This window comes from Toxotes jaculatrix, chromosome 21 (genome assembly GCF_017976425.1).
Source record: "Toxotes jaculatrix isolate fToxJac2 chromosome 21, fToxJac2.pri, whole genome shotgun sequence".
Lineage (NCBI taxonomy): Eukaryota > Metazoa > Chordata > Actinopteri > Toxotidae > Toxotes > Toxotes jaculatrix.
Window position 1 is genome coordinate 17,577,474 of NC_054414.1, and position 13,071 is coordinate 17,590,544.

The window sequence follows — 13,071 nt, forward strand, 5'->3', positions numbered from 1 at the left end:
ACACACAATGGTGCATCGGTTCTAAAAAGTTACCAGAAAAATACAGATAAATTACAGAACCCTGATGCTCTGTTTCATTTTGTAGCCCCCTGTGATGAAAAGCAATGGGGCGCTGGGCACAAATCCAAGCCTTCTCTGGGGCCCTGGACATAATTTTCTGTCGCCATAGCAACCTGAAGTCAGCAGTCGCTAAAGGGTGACCTGTGAGGGCAGCCATGGGGGTCAAATTGCTTTTTGTGGCTGGAGCTCCAATCCAGCTGGGGTTACTGAGGGGGCAGGGAGATTAGAAAAAGAAGCTCAGATCAATACTGGAATCCTGAGATCACCACCTCACTCTATCTGTCGCTGTCTTTCTCCTGCTTTTTCTTTTTTCACTCTCTTTTTCGTCCTTCTCTTCGTCTCTATTTAATCTTTAGTTTTAAAGTTGTTTACAGTCATTGTTTTATTTTTCTCTGTGTCTTTGTTGGCATTGATGTCAATCACTAAGACAATATCTCAAATTTCACACCATTGGGGCCTTTCTAGGAAATCAACCTTGTTGACATTGCTGTGGACACAAAGCCAGTTGGGGGGTGGTGGGGGTTGGTTGTTAGTACTAGACAGAGTGAAGGTCTTTTGAGGGTTCAAAAGGGACAATGTTTGGTGGGAGGGCTGGATTAGTTGCTTTAGCTTTTATTTCCAAAAGGTCGTAAAGCTGCCACTTGGCCTTCATTTAGAGCCGAGCCTGCAGGAGTGAATGGATGGGAAGGGATTGTGCGGGAAACCGAAGCTTGACTTTACCCTGTGGGCTATAAGGCAAGAAAGAACAAACACCTTGATGTGCAGCTTGTGAAGTGATGCATAATGGTTTGCTGTTGTACTTGATTTGTTTAGATGGAATATAGGTGGCGTAATGAAATTACGTTCATCCGGTGATTTCATTTTTTGAGTGCACTAGGATTACCCAGAAACCCATCTGGCGCATGCCAGCTAGCGGGGTGCCCACTAACCACCAGCACTGGTTAATCCCGGCTGTTACTGCTGTTTAAAACCAGACAGGCCTCTCTGAGCGGTAACCCAGACTGCTGTGAGGTGCTCCAGATCAGAGCTGTTTGTTTGTGTCGCCCTGGCAGTGGGTGGATCTGGGAATGTGCTGACTCGGGAGTTATGTGCTTGATTTAATGCGACAGAGGGAGAAATGAATAATTGCCACTGTTAAAGATGGTCCTGGAGATCACAACTGTGACTCAGTGCAACGGCAGACATAGATTAGAAGAATACATACAGGCTACTAAAACAGAACATATTAATTTAAAATGTACTCAATGTACCTCAAAGCTGTACTTCAGTAAAGTACTTGAGTAAATGTACTTAATGGCATTCCATTCCAGCTTTATGGTGTAAACAACTGGATGTTTATTATCTGGGGAATATTGAATGAGAATGAGGGATTTTAGACACAGCTAAAGTCTCCCTGAGCACATATTAAAGGCTCTTTTTGCCTTGTAAATTCAGTGACACAGCTGTGTCTGGAGAAAAGATGACTCAATCCAGTGCAAACACACACTGCAGCTCTGAGGTCTTACTGTCTCACCCCACGTGGCTTTTGTTGACACCACGTCCTGCCTGGAAGATCAGGATCAGAGTTCTGTCGAGTGCGGGACCCCCGTGCCGTGGCTGTCCCCTGGATGCAGGAGGAGCTGTAATGTTAGGGTTGTTTTGTTCAGCCTCATACAGATAAGAAGAGAAGAGCACGTGCGAGTGTGACTACACGTGAGCTGTGGAGCTCATGGCAAGAAAGAAAAAAAACATCTGACCGATTGTGTTGGGAAGTTTTTTTTTTCTCTGCCTGTGTTGGAGTGCAATGAACACTGTCAAAGAGTGGATAGTCACGCATATCTGTCTCTTCCAACTCTCTGGTGTCACCAGGGCTGGCTTAACCTTGTGGTGGGGCCCCGGGGCAAAAAATCTGCTGCTGGGCCCCTACTGACCCTCAGTAATAGTCGACAGCTTCATTATTTCCTCTGGCACCTGGAAACCACCCAGTACTTTAGAGCTAAAATGACAAGTCGATTAATCATTTAGTTGGTTGGCGGAAAATTAATTGGCAAGTTTGATAATTTATTAATTGTTTAATACCTCAGTTGTGAATGCTAGTCCCTGTCATCGTGTGTGTACGGGGGACTGAAATCTTCATTGTGGAGAACAGAACCCAGGAATCTTGACCGAGGCTGTGAGGGGGAACCCATGCGGATCAGATCTGGTATTTGGGACTTGGTCTCCCAAATGAGGCGCCCGCAGTGGCCTTTTTGTTCATCCCAGCCTTGCTCCAGTCTCTCACAAGCCATCACAACATTCCTTTTGTTGTTTTATCACGTTATCCTGTCAAAGATTTCACTGTTCGAGGGTCTGAAGTTGGCCAGGCTCTTCTGCCACCACTCCAAACCAGGGTCGCTGGATAAATACTGTGCTGTGGAGGGGTTTTTTTTTATTGCGAGTCAGCAGTAAAATCCCAGTTCTCCTGTCGCCCTGACTGCACAGGACAACCCAACCATCAGTGCTGATATAACAGCACTAGATGTGGCCATTCACTCAAATCTGTATCAACCAGGAATAAACCGAGTTTCTAATGCACAAAGAGCAGCTGGCTGTAAAATGAGTCGGCACAGTTTCCATTTGCTCATGTTTTGGCCTGAACTGTCCTGGTCTGCACTTTGTCAGCTCATTTGAGAGGCTGGTGCCCTAGTTTGTCTTCCTGGTACTCATACAGTAGACAGACATTTTTAACCCATTGTTTTGGAGGGGGAACTTCTTTATTTTCATTCAGATTGTCGCTTGTGTGTGTTGAGATTAAAACTGAAGACAAATTACAGACACCAGTTACAGAGACCTCATTCAGCCCTCTGCCTTATGTAACTTGCTGTACGTCAGACATCCCCTGTGTCGTAGCTGTTTGTTTAATCATATGTCTGCCGACCCGCTTGTGTCCATAGGTGACACACAGAAGGTCCTCCAGTGTTGCTGTAATCCTGTTAGACAGGCCTAAAACTGGGATCACTGGTGGAATGAGACCGGCAGGTCACAAATAGTCTTAAGTCCCGTCTAGACATTTAGAGCTACTGCATGTGCAGACCCTGCTCTGCCAAATGATTAAAAATTATTTGTGAAAAAGTCAATCAGGAGAAATGTTACAGGTTTATAGGACAGGACCATTTTACGCTCTTAGTAGTTTAAATTAAACCTGTTAGAAAACTGACTTTGTCAGTGGCTGTGCACATAAATATGAAAACATAGCTGTACAATGAGATGTGTCCTCTGAGAATCACATACAATAAAAGTCTGCAGCTGGAATCAAACTGGGGACGCTATAATTACATGCTGTGCTTCTCAGACCACTAGACCACATGGACGCCAACACAGTCAGTGAGCAAAGGACAGAAGATGTTGTCTCGTAGATCCTGAAAACTTGTCATCATCAAACAGTTTCCCCATTTTCTACCCAAGAGACTGTGCAGTGTCCTTTGTTATCCTTTTCTCTTAGTCGACTGAGCGTGCAGTTTATTTATTTATTTTCTAATGACACCAGGGTGCACACTTGAAACCATCATGCAAGGAGAGGAGGGGGGACCAACTATTGTGCTTTCTTTTGTCTGTTGCTTGAGACACCCCCGCTTCCATTACTATAATTGGAGAGGAGAAGGGAGGAAGTAAATGGAAAGCCATTGTGTGAATGTTTTTTGGAATATGTCCCATGGCACACATTTAAATCACCATAAATGGAACATCCAATGATCTGTAACTGTGCAGAGGAGATTGACTTAAACAGCTTCCGCTGGTCCTCTTTCATTAGGAACTTATTAAACCTGAATGGAAACTTGGAGAGTGCGACAGTTAAAAAAAAAAAAAGCGCCTCAGGCATCAGTTGAATGCGACTAAATACCCTGTCATGCTGTCAAGGGCACACAGCAATTTTAGGGAAATGCAGAGGATCTCAGAGTGCAGCGTGGCACTGGCTTTTACACGGATATAGGTCTATTAAGGCGGCAGAGACCACAGTTTTCTGTTCCATTCATTATTCACCAGCTGTGTTTTATCTGTGTTAAAGCACACATACTGGAATATAGAGCGTAGCAGCTGGGTGAAACACAGCAGGAGGTTAGCGGGAAAATACACTGAATATTTGTTAAGAGGAAGGGGAACAGATAGGATTTCTCCACCCAGTTCTAATCGTTTTACTGCTTATTTAGATCAGATTTTCGTTTCCTTGAAGCAGAGAAGCGGCACAGAGCAAAAGCAATACTTTCTCATCGCTGTCAGCCGCAGAGTAAAGCTCACAGCTCAGCAGGTGTCATGGGACAGCGGCTCAGAAGGTGAAGCGGGCGGACAGAGGAAGCGTGTCTCCTGTTACACACTATCGTGTTTGACAGCCTCAGATGCTGCAGTGCAGAAACACAGAGTGTAAGAAAGAGGAGGATACAATTACAGGTGCACGCTGACACCAATAACTCTCACTCTGTGGTGTAAAATGACTATTATTAGACAATCTCACACTGACACGAGTGAATGGATATTAGGCATGCACGAATGGTTCCCAGGTAATTTTCACATGCTGGCAGGAGAGATGCACTTGTTCAGACGATGACAAGTAGATGTATGATGACTACTATAGTATTAAAACCATCACCTTCCTTTTTATTCACATGCAGATCTAGGAACTCGAGGTTGCTCTTAAACTCGTCCTGCAAATTAATTTATTTCCACCTATGGCGGGTCACTCAGTACGAACTCATGCTGTGCAGCCAAACTTCAAGTCCACAGAGCTGTTGTTTAAATTATAGTCAGCATCTCAAAGTTGACAAAAAGATCACTGCCTCCTGGCTGTAGCTTCATATTTAGTGGACAGGTGTGAGAGTGGTAAGAAATAGCATTTCTCATTTTAATGGAAACTTGTCCTTCAGTCCAAATTTGTTTCTGATTGTATGAGCAGTAGATGTTTGACTGCCCTCACTTGAGCCTCAGTATGGCAGCATTTAACACTGATTAACCAAGTTGTTTGACCAAGCCAGTTTAGACTGTTTGATTAGAAACAGATTGTGTTGTTGTAATTAGTCCCCTACAAGGAGCTACTTTAGCTTTTGCCAAAACGAGTCTCCGGTAAAAATCAGACCTGCTTAGCTTTCTTGGAAAACATCGGGCAATCGTGCAATTGCAAAATCAGCAAGCTCTGTTTCAGCATTTGAATGGCTAATTAAACTCTGAAAGGGCAGCAACAATCAGAATGCGTTTCACACCATTAGTAATACAGGATAATAGCAAACAATACAATATAAATGTCCTGTAAGAGGCAGAGGCACTGGGCCATTTCACTCTGATGAATGATAATTGGTGTAAGCACAGTTTAGTTTGGGGCAAATTCATTCATTATTATTTTATGGTCTAATGGTGTAATAGTGACTGAATTTAATATGTTTTTGGCCAATAGGAATGAGTGTGTATCCTGTGAGACTCATGGCTTATAACTTGCCTTCAGGCAGGAGTCAGGGCTGCTCAGGGAACAGGAGTCAGGCTTTCACTCTGCACCAAAGAAACAAACATCAGGCTCATGTTTTTATCCCAGAACTAGGTTGCTTCCTCTAATCTGCCCAGTAACAGTTATTCAGTGTGCATATGTATGTTAGTGTGTGCGTACGGGCTTGGTGGTTGTGTGCAAGCATGCATAAGTGTGCGTGTTTGCATGTGCAGCCAACAGTGAGTGGGCTGAGGGGAACGGAGGAGGAAGAGTGGGAAGAGGAGGAGGAGGAGGAGGCCAGTGGTAAAAGCTTCAGCAAAAGCTAAAGATAGCACAGTGCTTGCAGGCACTCAATGAAGCTTTGCTTTCACTGTCAAGGTTACACACACACACACACACACACACAGAGGGGCAGCAGTAAGGCCCTGAGAGTGCATGAGAAGCCTTTTATCAACAGCTAAAGTAAAACCACTACACAGGTAACTGAGCATTTAAGGGATAATGTGCACTTTTGTCCATAACGCATTCATGTACAGAACTGGCCTGGTCCAATGCAAATGTGCCAGATTAATATTTATGATGATGTTGTGTGAAAAATCGATGGTGTTGTTCACACTGTTGAACATTATGGAAACCACGTGAGTGTGTGAAGCTGCTGCATACAGTCAGATGCTGCTCTGTAATTTAAACAGTGTTAAATTATGAGCTGCAGTTGTTTAAAAAGGAAAAAAGGCCCCAAACAGCCGACGAGCAATTCACCACCACCACCACATGTATTTAAAAGTTTTATCTCCATGTCCACATTTCATGCTGAAGACGGCTGGCCATTTTAGTTAATGTGAAGCACTTTGACAATGGATCTTGAAAGGTGTTATATGAATACACTTTATTTACTAACTTTACCAATCAGAGTTTATTAGATTCTCCGGTCATCCATGTTTTTTTGTTTTTTTTGTCACCTGCTGAGCATCTGATGTGTCATTAATATCTAAGACCATGTAAGCCTCCTTTGATTTATGATGCTGCTGAACAGAAGAACATGGCAGACTGCCTGGTTTCCTATCAGCCCCGTAATGATGGCAATAAATTTCAACTTCACACTAATCTTGACACACGATCCTCAGTCATCCGTGTGCGTAATCTGAGTTTTCCCAGGATTTAGAGCTCCATATTGGATGCAGGGCTCCAGTCGACTGGTCTAGTGACCTGATGCATCCATCACAGGCTGAAGACCCAGAGCCTTGAGACACTTGGTTTTCTGCGAGCCATATTTCCCCGGCCAGCCCCATAGTTTTCCATAAGTGAAGTAGATTCTAATTGATCACACTTGGCACACCAATCCGGCTAAACGTGAGCATTAGGTGGTAAATTAAACATCAATTACATCATCAGCAGCAGTGACCCGCTGATCTACTTCCCTTCAGCCACATGTCAATACGTCTCACTAACTCCATCCAGCTCACTAATGGCAGGAGGCTAAAGATAGAGCTGAACACTGTCCAAAGGACTGCTAATCACAGCCATGAGCTCAGTCACACAGGCCAGTTAAAGCCCCATTTAATCAGTTTGAAGCTTCTGTGTGATACTGGCGGCCATTAGAGGCAGCTTTCATGAGAAATGGGATAAATACTTTGGATCAGGTGATAAACCAACGTGTGCTATGTGTCACAGGTCAAAAAGTAAAGTAGACTGTGGTGGTGAATGGGACAGTCTGGCTTTAATGGCCATGTCCCTTAGCCAAGTCACGGCAAGTATTTATAACTTCATAATGGCTTCATCTAAAACTTTGGCCATTTCAAAAGACGGAACTGTTCAGTGTGTAGTCTGATCCCAGCATAACAGTGAAGATTCACCCAAAGTTTTCTGGCCACGAATTGTCAAGAGCTTGCTTGTTTACCGAAGTGTGGACAAACTAAAAAACTATCTGTGAGAGCTTCTTTCATTTGTGGATTTTTTTTTGTGGCTTGCAGATAATTGTCTGTTGGCTCTAGCTTTATATTTAGAACACAGACAGTGTATCCGTCTTCTCATCTGAGTCTTGGCAATAACACAAAGCCTATTTTTCAAAATGTTGAACTGGTGACACAGCTTTTGTCTCCTGCACAGAGAATTTGAAGGCGACAGACATATATCACATATATATTAGCATTGTCCAGACTGAAAAAAACAAACATGCAACCAACACGTGAGCACCCAGGTAATGTGTATCATGGGTGGCTTTTAAAAACAGGTCAAGCAGTTGTGGATTTATATGTTTCTATGTAACCGGATTATCAGAGGGCTGCTGTGCAATGTGACAACACTTCAGTCATTGTGATATAACATGACTTAGCAAGATTCCATAAGAATTTCCGGATATATAAAAGCTTTGGAGCTTTTCCGATCTTATGTGACATAGAGAAAGAGACTGCTGCATTATATATGAATTTTTATATCACCACATTGGATTCACAGCTCTCTGCTTGGTTTCCTCCAAATCTCCAAGTGATTAGTGACTGAGGCCCTGTCAGCTCAGACAAACAGCTCGCCTTGTCTTCACACCCTCAGGCTCTTTTCCTGAAGGTCATTACTTCAATCCGTCCTCATACAGATGACCGAAGACAACACAGAGTGGCTGTGGTTATCACATTATCACTCTGTGGTTGAAATAACATTAGGCCTGATCAGGGTTTGTCAAAGAGGCCATTGTGAGCAAAACACAAACAGGCTGGCCGTAAATCGCATTTCAGAAAATGTTCGTCTGGTTTGTTTGTGGTGGAAAGCGAGCTCAAGTATTTGATGTGGAAGGAGAATGTTATCGGTTTTCCCAGATGTTAATAGGTTAAGCACTGAGCAGAGCCGTCTAATCACTGTAAGCTCATACAGGGCAGTGTTTAATCGTGGTACAACCTTATTTTAGTGAATTACAGAGCAGTGAAAAGTGGGTTATGAAACTGCAAGTTAGAGGACGAAGAATCCAGTCGTGGTTATAAACTACAAGAAATCTTCAGTCTGTTTTATAGGTTGTCTGCGTAATATGAAGGACCTTACTGAATAATGCATTCATATGCCTTGATTTATAATGTTAATAATTTATGTGATTGGAAGGGAATAAGGCAAGATGGGTAATATGGTTGCTCAGTCATTTTAGAAAAGGGTAAAAATAGAAAACTGTAGAAGAACAGAGAGTGGATGGACAATTAAACAGAGAGAGAGAGAGATAGAGAGGACGGGTAGTTAAATGTCCAGCTGAATGATTTCACCAGTGTCTTTGTGGTTGTGGTAACAGGCAGCTACCCAATAAACACTAACACACTGCAATTTGATGGAGAATTAAGTGGCTGCTTTGTGTGATGAAGTTATAAACCGTTTGGTAATAAAGCTCTTAATGTTTTTAGCCATGCGAGTGACTTGGCTCTATAGCTAGTCAGTGTTGGTTGGTCCACCTCTTTGGTCCAGACTGGAATACCTCAGCAGCTATTGGGCTGATTGCCTTGAAATTTTGTATCGCAGTCAGGATGAAGCCTATTGACTCTGGTGATACCCTGAATTTTCATTAAGTGCTACCTACAAGCTAAGCTCAACAATCTTGATATTCATGGTCCCCAGACAATGTATATTAATCTGTTATCAGACCTACATCAACAATCCTATGACTCCTACAGATATATTCACCTTATACAGCAGAAATGTGCTGGTTTAGAATGTGTTATCTTTGTCTGCTGAGTTGTTAAGTTTATCACTCACTTTTTTATGTTTTATTTTTAACCAATTATACTTATTTTTCCAGTAATCTGAGGAAATACATACAAAGACTGCTCCTAAGCTCTGAATTTACAAGTCACATCAGCGATGAGCAGACTGCCCGGACTGAAAACGACCTCCCCTGAAAGAAAAATACCAGAGGTCAGGACCTCTTCCCTCAGCAGAGAGATTAATGTGGGCACAGAGTGACCACCCAGGAGAGGCACAGAGTGGTCAGAGAGTCACGTTTACACACACATTAAATGCACAAATAAGCACATGTACGCAAACCCTGGAACTCAGCCACAAAGCCGTCCAAGTAATATCACAAATTAAGCTGCACCTTTTTATTCATATCGTTCCTTGATGGTTCTTCTTTTCTCCATACATCAGCTTTCAGATTGCACTCCTCTCCTCAAGTTTAATCAAGGTAGCCAGCCAGGCAGATGGTTATATCAATCACACATCGCAATTGTTGTTTCCCCCCTCCTGTAGAAACCTCTATTGTTAAATATCCTCTGACATAAGACAAATAACCTTTTACTGACTTGCTACAAAAGCTTCTGGCTAAAGCTGGACCGAGCAGTGGTCAACTGTGAATAAAAGGAGCTCAGATTGATTGAGACGCACCGATTCCAGTATGAAAGGAGCTCAGGGCTAAAAGGCACCACGTGCAGATATGCATTACAATAGCGTGAGCATGAAGAGAGGCAGCTCTAAATGATAGAGTACAGCACATGCAGAGACCATCTGGATAATTCAGCAAAAGGGTGCTGCTGGGTAGAAATCTTTCATCAAGGAAGCTTTTCAGGAATTAAGAAAGGGAACTTTATTTTAGATTTTAATGAAGATTCTTTCTTAAAGTAGATACTGGCTCTATAAAATTTGAACATTTTTATGACCCCAGGGTCATAAATATTCCTGTAACTGAACTACAGCCGTGAAACTCACCAGAGTTTCTGTGTTTTATTTTAAAACAGCACAGAAAAAGCAGAGGGTCATGTAGACCTCTGCTGGTGTTTCTTGGACAGTGATCAGTGTAATTTTAAAGGGGAGATACTGTCTTGGGCATAGTATTTTGAGAGTATAAAGATTTTTGAAAAGGAAACCGATCAGTGCATGTTTCACCCACACAGGTTTTGAAGAAGATTGCAGTCTTTGACTTGAAAATGCAAATATATCTGCCCTCTGTGTGTGCACGAGCAAAGGAATATCCCACATAAAAAATGTATATGCATATTAAATGTATTCTCATGTTGACAGTGGGCACATTTATCTGTTTTGCTAGTAAATGTAGATGAGGAAGATGCAACACATAATATTTTTTCAAGCTACAACTGCTTTGAGCCTGTGGGGAAACATTTGACAATAATTAGATCCTGGCTTCTCTTTTGTATAGATTTTTTTTTGTTTTTTTGGTGACAAATGATGAGAAGGAAAAGAAAATTTAGCTCCACACAATTCCTTTCCACCAAAAGGAAAGAAAATAATACACAAGCCTCAAATTATAAACCAGCATTGACAAGCATTATATTCTGTCAGTCACTGCAAAACATCAACAGTATAGGCTAATATCAGATATTAGTCAGAACATGGTCACACTCAAATCAGATTTGGGCGCTGCCTGACACTGATAGCTGATTTGCAGAAGGACTCAGGTGGTGGTCATCCAATTAACTGGTCATGTAGCATCAAGAAGCAGAATGAAGAAGGGGAAACTGCCAATAAAAATGCAACCAAATCAAAGTCTTGACTTTGCTCAGCCAGATGGGACGCATGGTTGCCCCCATCGCAAGCTTCTCCCCATAATTTATCTGTTCTGCATTTTTATGTTACATTACTGCTGCAATGCCTGCTGCTGTCCTTTCTTTCTTTTTTTTTTTTTTAAATGGGGAATAAGGAAGAACTGATTAGGTGGATTCTAATGCAAAACCTCACAGCTGCTGCAAATAAAATTAATTGGGAAATTTGAAAGCATTTGAGGGTGGTGCAAGTGTTCACTAAATGCAATACACAAGTGTAAAACTACATGCCAAGCTTTTTAACATGGCAGATGCAGTTTATGTGATAAGAGGGACAGATTTTATACTTGAAATTCAGAATACGAAAATCAATTTCTTGCACTATTGTTCTTGTGTTTTTAGTTTTGGAAAGGCTCCAAACTTTTTATTCATAGTATTGCTTTTACAGGGCAGGTTATGGTTGCTAATCATCGTTTGGCTAAAGGATTTAGCAAAGGGTCAGTTAAGCTATTGAAATGTATTTTCACAGTAGTTTGGTAGTTGAGATTGAAACATGTTTTGTTCACTCTCCATTCCTTCCTCATCAAAAATGTTAAATACAGGTCTGTATTACAATGGACACACACACACACACACAGGTGTGTGCACAACAGGGAGCTCAAATTTTGTTCCACAAGATCTGTTGTTGCCATGGTATTGTACTGCATCTCCTTACATTGCCATGGAAACACAAAAATGATGACTGGCATGGGGCTTTAAGTGAAGTGGGTCAAGAGCATCCGAGTCAAGTCAAGTCAAACCAAATTTCTTTGCATGGCCCAGTATCACGTCTCAGTGGGATTTACTGGCCAACAGCAAACAACACAAATGGCCCAGTCCAGGCTGTATAAGAAGACAGTAAAAAAATAATTTTGCATGTAATGAAACTAAAGGCTTGCAGGGTCAATTCATGTGTTAATTCATGTGTATTAGAAGTAACATGTAATCTCGTCTTTTGACCCATTTTGAAAAACTTACAATCGCTGGGGGGCAGTTTTTCCTCCATTATTCAGATGCACCAGGCAACTGTGTTTCTAATGGCTTCTGGTTTTCATCATGCAGTTTGCAAAACCATCCAACAGAAGTGCAGACAGTGAGAGCAAATTTCACCTTCTGCTCACAAGTAATTTTGAGTGTATGGGATCAATCTTTTGCGGGCCACTGGCTGAACATGACTGAGTGCACCTGAATTGTTAGGACTCATTAACCTGCTTCATAAACCTTTCATTCAAGTTCGCCACCATGGGGTGACAGAGGAGAACAGCTTTCACCCCCTAAACAACTACTACAACTCCGAATGAGAATTATTCAATAATTATTTTTCACTGTGTGTTTTTATAATTATTGGTTGGTTAAACAGACCCTCGCTGTGAGTCAGTTTCATATGCTGTGTATGCAGTGGTTGCATGTGTATTATGTAGGTTGGTCGAGCACCGTCCGACTGTTTTAGATCAACAGCAACATGTTCCCTACAGTCAATGATTTGTCATGAGTCGACAAATCGTTTGTCCTAAAAATTTTCTGTATGACTGTAAGAAATCAGTCAAGAGTTTCAGCTGTTTTCAGATTTGCAGCGGTTTGATAAGATACATACATTAACCAGAGCTAAAAATAGTGTTTCCATCTCAGTGTACAGGAACATTGCCACCATAAGGCTGAAGAAACTATCTACTAAAGGCTTCTGCTGACATCTAGGGGTGAACAGAGTCAGTGCTTCCAACAAGATGTGTGTGTCGCACATACATTGTTTGTTCTGCACAGTTATTTTCTCTTGCTGTCTACATGTTTAGTTTCTTTCTCATTTCTTTTCTTTCTTTGGTCTCATGATTTACACATATTCGCTTTATGAAGCCGGTAGTGAGTGTTTAGTTTTCATTCTCTTGTCTAAAATGTTAATCTGGCCCAGGAATTAGCACAGATATGGTATAAATCAAATTGAACACAAGGTCAGTTTGATTATTATAAAAATTAAAAGTTTCAAATAAGTCAAATAAATATGTGATGAGTTAAGGCACTGAGGACCAAAATCTGAGTTCTTAAAAGCTGTTTAAAAGTGACCACTTGTTGTGGTCCCTGCAC